A 7,233-nucleotide genomic window follows, 5' to 3' on the forward strand; every position below is an offset into this window, starting at 1 on the left:
GGGATCCTTGAGCCTTGATCTCAACCCCCCTGACCCTTGACCTCGTTTGCTCATTTGTTTTCGTTAGTCCCCCCCACTAGACGACCGGCCCCAGTGACCCCCCTAACACCCCTCGCCTCCTTACCCTTTTAGTGCGAGCATTTCTGAAAATATCTCTGAAGGACCTGTTCCTAACTCAAATCATTTTAGCCCAAGCATTTCTGAAACAATCTCTGAGGTATTTCTCAACTCTCTATCCCCCCTCTCCCTTCCTCCTCCTCCCCCTCTTCTCCCCCTCTTCTAGAACCTGCAGCAGCACTGAAGCAGTGGAGAGTCTCTGGACACTTCTAAATCATCCTGGATGGATCCTCACATCCGCAGTCTTCTCTCTCTTAATCCCTCCACAATGAAAGGTATGCCCTCTCACAGAGAAGCAGGAAGGCCACATCAGTTCAAGTGTATCTAGCTGGCTAGCACGTGAAACATGTACCAGGAGGATAGTGAATCAGACATGTACCAGGAGGATAGTGAATCAGACATGTACCAGGAGGATAGTGAATCAGACATGTACCAGGAGGATAGTGAATCAGACATGTACCAGGAGGATAGTGAATCAGACATGTACCAGGAGGATAGTGAATCAGACTTGTACCAGGAGGATAGTGAATCAGACATATACCAGGAGGATAGTGAATCAGACATGTACCAGGAGGATAGTGAAACATATACCAGGAGGATAGTGAATCAGACATGTACCAGGAGGATAGTGAATCAGACATGTACCAGGAGGATAGTGAATCATGTACCAGGAGGATAGTGAATCAGACATGTACCAGGAGGATAGTGAATCAGACATGTACCAGGAGGATAGTGAATCAGACATGTACCAGGAGGATAGTGAATCAGACATAGTGAATCAGACATAGTGAATCAGACATGTACCAGGAGGATAGTGAATCAGACATGTACCAGAAGGATAGTGAATCAGACAGGTACCAGGAGGATAGTGAATCAGACATGTACCAGGAGGATAGTGAATCAGACATGTACCAGGAGGATAGTGAATCAGACATGTACCAGGAGGATAGTGAATCAGACATATACCAGTAGGATAGTGAATCAGACATGTACCAGGAGGATAGTGAATCAGACATGTACCAGGAGGATAGTGAATCAGACATGTACCAGGAGGATAGTGAATCAGACATGTACCAGGAGGATAGTGAATCAGACATGTACCAGGAGGATAGTGAATCAGACATGTACCAGGAGGATAGTGAATCAGACATGTATTAGGAGGATAGTGAATCAGACATGTACCAGGAGGATAGTGAATCAGACATGTACCAGGAGGATAGTGAATCAGACATGTACCAGGAGGATAGTGAATCAGACATGTACCAGGAGGATAGTGAATCAGAGTTGAATACTTAACTTCTTCTTCGCTGAGTTCACTCAAGGTGAAGTCTGTTTGTACTGTGTGTGTTTTTATAACAAAGGTGGCGTGTTGTTTCGTGTGTTTGTAACTGGTCGGATCCTAGCAACCCCACCATGTAACAGCAGCTGTTATGTTGTGTGCTTTATGAAAACGACAACAATAACGTTATAGGATGACATTGTCCTGCATTCATCTGGTGTCCTGCTGTTTGATGTCCCACAGTAGTGACAGTGGTGTTAACTCCTTCCTCTCTCTCCCTATTGGTCCTCCTACAGAGTAGTGACAGTGGTGTTAACTCCTTCCTCTCTCGCCCTATTGGTCCTCCTACAGAATAGTGACAGTGGTGTTAACTCCTTCCTCTCTCTCCCTATTGGTCCTCCTACAGAGTAGTGACAGTGGTGTTAACTCCTTCCTCTCTCGCCCTATTGATCCTCCTACAGAATAGTGACAGTGGTGTTAACTCCTTCCTCTCTCTCCCTATTGGTCCTCCTACAGAATAGTGACAGTGGTGTTAACTCCTTCCTCTCTCTCCCTATTGGTCCTCCTACAGAGTAGTGACAGTGGTGTTAACTCCTTCCTCTCTCTCCCTATTGGCCCTCCTACAGAATAGTGACAGTGGTGTTAACTCCTTCCTCTCTCTTCCTATTGGTCCTCCTACAGAGTAGTGAGAGTGGTGTTAACTCCTTCCTCTCTCTCCCTATTGGTCCTCCTACAGAATAGTGACAGTGGTGTTAACTCCTTCCTCTCTCGCCCTATTGGTCCTCCTACAGAGTAGTGACAGTGGTGTTAACTCCTTCCTCTCTCTCCCTATTGGTCCTCCTACAGAATAGTGACAGTGGTGTTAACTCCTTCATCTCTCTCCCTATTGGTCCTCCTACAGAGTAGTGACAGTGGTGTTAACTCCTTCCTCTCTCTCCCTATTGGTTCTCCTACAGAATAGTGACAGTGGTGTTAACTCCTTCCTCTCTCTCCCTATTGGCCCTCCTACAGAGTAGTGACAGTGGTGTTAACTCCTTCCTCTCTCTCCCTATTGGTCCTCCTACAGAATAGTGACAGTGGTGTTAACTCCTTCCTCTCTCTCCCTATTGGTCCTCCTACAGAATAGTGACAGTGGTGTTAACTCCTTCCTCTCTCTCCCTATTGGTCCTCCTACAGAATAGTGACAGTGGTGTTGACTCCTTCCTCTCTCTCCCTATTGGTCCTCCTACAGAATAGTGACAGTGGTGTTAACTCCTTCCTCTCTCGCCCTATTGGTCCTCCTACAGAGTAGTGACAGTGGTGTTAACTCCTTCCTCTCTCTCCCTATTGGTCCTCCTACAGAGTAGTGACAGTGGTGTTAACTCCTTCCTCTCTCTCCCTATTGGTCCTCCTACAGAGTAGTGACAGTGGTGTTAACTCCTTCCTCTCTCTCCCTATTGGTTCTCCTACAGAATAGTGACAGTGGTGTTAACTCCTTCCTCTCTCTTCCTATTGGCCCTCCTACAGAATAGTGACAGTGGTGTTAACTCCTTCCTCTCTCTCCCTATTGGTCCTCCTACAGAATAGTGACAGTGGTGTTAACTCCTTCCTCTCTCGCCCTATTGGTCCTCCTACAGAATAGTGACAGTGGTGTTGACTCCTTCCTCTCTCTCCCTATTGGTCCTCCTACAGAGTAGTGACAGTGGTGTTAACTCCTTCCTCTCTCTCCCTATTGGTCCTCCTACAGAGTAGTGACAGTGGTGTTAACTCCTTCCTCTCTCTCCCTATTGGTCCTCCTACAGAGTAGTGACAGTGGTGTTAACTCCTTCCTCTCTCTCCCTATTGGTTCTCCTACAGAATAGTGACAGTGGTGTTAACTCCTTCCTCTCTCTTCCTATTGGCCCTCCTACAGAATAGTGACAGTGGTGTTAACTCCTTCCTCTCTCTCCCTATTGGTCCTCCTACAGAATAGTGACAGTGGTGTTAACTCCTTCCTCTCTCGCCCTATTGGTCCTCCTACAGAATAGTGACAGTGGTGTTGACTCCTTCCTCTCTCTCCCTATTGGTCCTCCTACAGAATAGTGACAGTGGTGTTAACTCCTTCCTCTCTCTCCCTATTGGTCCTCCTACAGAATAGTGTCAGTGGTGTTAACTCCTTCCTCTCTCTCCCTATTGGTCCTCCTACAGAGTAGTGACAGTGGTGTTAACTCCTTCCTCTCTCTCCCTATTGGTCCTCCTACAGAATAGTGTCAGTGGTGTTAACTCCTTCCTCTCTCTCCCTATTGGTCCTCCTACAGAGTAGTGACAGTGGTGTTAACTCCTTCCTCTCTCTCCCTATTGGTCCTCCTACAGAATAATGACAGTGGTTTTACCGCCAACCTTTCTCTGTGGAGCTGTGGAGTAATTGTGGAGTAATTGTGGAGTAATTGTGGAGTAATTGTCTCATTGCAGACCTGCAGGGAGGCTAACAAATACATTTCGCCCAGGGCTGTGACCTGTGAAGCCTAATGACCCTTAACGACCCCTAATGACCTCTAATGACACTGATATGAGGTGATACATCAACGGGTAATTTACCTACAGAGACTTTGGATGGTAGTTGTGGCTCTCAGACCATGGTTAGACATAGACCACTATATAACTTTATCTGACCATGGTTAGACATAGACCACTATATAACTTTATCAGACCATGGTTAGCTATAAACCACTATATAACTTTATCTGACCATGGTTAGACATAAACCACTATATAACTTTATCTGACCATGGTTAGACATAGACCACTATATAACTTTATCCTACATGTGTTCATGATCTTTGTTTGTATGTTAATTGGTTAATTTGACCTTTTACTAAACAGAGCCATGGTGTCGAGAGAATCAACCTTAGTACAGAACCAAGCAGGACAGAGAATCAACCTTAGTACAGAACCAAGCAGGACAGAGAATCAACCTTAATACAGAACCAAGCAGGACAGAGAATCAACCTTAGTACAGAACCAAGCAGGACAGAGAATCAACCTTAATACAGAACCAAGCAGAACAAAGAATCAACCTTAATACAGAACCAAGCAGGACAGAGAATCAACCTTAGTACAGAACCAAGCAGGACAGAGAATCAACCTTAGTACAGAACCAAGCAGAACAAAGAATCAACCTTAATACAGAACCAAGCAGGACAGAGAATCAACCTTAGTACAGAACCAAGCAGGACAGAGAATCAACCTTAATACAGAACCAAGCAGGACAGAGAATCAACCTTAGTACAGAACCAAGCAGAACAAAGAATCAACCTTAATACAGAACCAAGCAGGACAGAGAATCAACCTTAATACAGAACCAAGCAGGACAGAGAATCAACCTTAATACAGAACCAAGCAGGACAGAGAATCAACCTTAGTACAGAACCAAGCAGGACAGAGAATCAACCTTAATACAGAACCAAGCAGGACAGAGAATCAACCTTAGTACAGAACCAAGCAGGACAGAGAATCAACCTTAATACAGAACCAAGCAGGACAGAGAATCAACCTTAGTACAGAACCAAGCAGGACAGAGAATCAACCTTAATACAGAACCAAGCAGGACAGAGAATCAACCTTAGTACAGAACCAAGCAGGACAGAGAATCAACCTTAATACAGAACCAAGCAGGACAGAGAATCAACCTTAGTACAGAACCAAGCAGGACAGAGAATCAACCTTAATACAGAACCAAGCAGGACAGAGAATCAACCTTAGTACAGAACCAAGCAGGACAGAGAATCAACCTTAATACAGAACCAAGCAAGACAGAGAATCAACCTTAGTACAGAACCAAGCAGGACAGAGAATCAACCTTAATACAGAACCAAGCAGGACAGAGAATCAACCTTAATACAGAACCAAGCAGGACAGAGAATCAACCTTAGTACAGAACCAAGCAGGACAGAGAATCAACCTTAATACAGAACCAAGCAGGACAGAGAATCAACCTTAGTACAGAACCAAGCAGGACAGAGAATCAACCTTAGTACAGAACCAAGCAGGACAGAGAATCAACCTTAATACAGAACCAAGCAGGACAGAGAATCAACCGTAGTACAGAACCAAGCAGGACAGAGAATCAACCTTAGTACAGAACCAAGCAGGACAGAGAATCAACCTTAATACAGAACCAAGCAGAACAAAGAATCAACCTTAATACAGAACCAAGCAGGACAGAGAATCAACCTTAGAACAGAACCAAGTAGGACAGAGAATCAACCTTAGTACAGAACCAAGCAGGACAGAGAATCAACCTTAATACAGAACCAAGCAGGACAGAGAATCAACCTTAGTACAGAACCAAGCAGGACAGAGAATCAACCTTAGTACAGAACCAAGCAGGACATTAATGTTAGGGGAAGGTCCGTCACTACAGAGTGAAGTTAGTATATAGAGAATCATGGTAACAACAGAGGGTTAAGGTTAATGTTAGGGGAAGGTTCAGTCCCTCCAGAGTGTTGAGACGGTTGGGACAAGCCCTTTGGTCTGTCATTAACAAACAACAACATCTTCATTATGGTCCTGAGTGCAGGGCGTCAGACAGCAAAGAGCTTTTTCTGTTTCAGCATAAATACATTCTACAGGTTGCTGTACAGGGCTATCTGAACAATCCAACAATGTTCAAATCAAATTGTATTTGTCACATGCGCCGAATACAACAGGTGACATGCTTACTATGAGCCCTTAACCAACAATACAGTTAAGAAAACTAATAATACACATAACTAATAATATGTGTCCGATGTTGTTACATGCATGTGCTCCAACACTCAGACATAGACCATGACACTGATGTTGCCTGTGAAAACATCTACCTTAAGAGAGCCACTATAGAGGCTCATAACAGCTAACTAGTTCATGGTCAAATACAGTCCATAACCATCACACTGGGTGTGGAGAGGATTACTGGCTTTAACTCCTTTAAGTAGGTAAAGAGGAAGCATTACTGGCTTTAAGTCCTTTAAGTAGGTAAAGAGGAAGCATTACTGGCTTTAACTCCTTTAAGTAGGTAAAGAGGCAGCATTACTGGCTTTAAGTCCTTTAAGTAGGTAAAGAGGAAGCATTACTGGCTTTAACTCCTTTAAGTAGGTAAAGAGGCAGCATTACTGGCTTTAACTCCTTTAAGTAGGTAAAGAGGAAGCATTACTGGCTTTAACTCCTTTAAGTAGGTAAAGAGGAAGCATTACTGGCTTTAACTCCTTTAAGTAGGTAAAGAGGAAGCATTACTGGCTTTAACTGCTTTAAGTAGGTAAAGAGGAAGCATTACTGGCTTTAACTCCTTTAAGTAGGTAAAGAGGAAGCATTACTGGCTTTAACTCCTTTAAGTAGGTAAAGAGGAAGCATTACTGGCTTTAACTGCTTTAAGTAGGTAAAGAGGAAGCATTACTGGCTTTAACTGCTTTAAGTAGGTAAAGAGGAAGCATTACTGGCTTTAACTGCTTTAAGTAGGTAAAGAGGAAGCATTACTGGCTTTAACTGCTTTAAGTAGGTAAAGAGGAAGCATTACTGGCTTTAAGTCCTTTAAGTAGGTAAAGAGGAAGCATTACTGGCTTTAACTGCTTTAAGTAGGTAAAGAGGAAGCATTACTGGCTTTAACTGCTTTAAGTAGGTAAAGAGGAAGCATTACTGGCTTTAACTCCTTTAAGTAGGTAAAGAGGAAGCATTACTGGCTTTAACTCCTTTAAGTAGGTAAAGAGGAAGCATTACTGGCTTTAACTGCTTTAAGTAGGTAAAGAGGAAGCATTACTGGCTTTAACTCCTTTAAGTAGGTAAAGAGGAAGCATTACTGGCTTTAACTCCTTTAAGTAGGTAAAGAGGAAGCATTACTGGCT

The sequence above is a fragment of the Salvelinus namaycush genome, chromosome 3, assembly GCF_016432855.1.
Source record: "Salvelinus namaycush isolate Seneca chromosome 3, SaNama_1.0, whole genome shotgun sequence".
NCBI classification, from domain to species: Eukaryota; Metazoa; Chordata; class Actinopteri; order Salmoniformes; family Salmonidae; genus Salvelinus; species Salvelinus namaycush.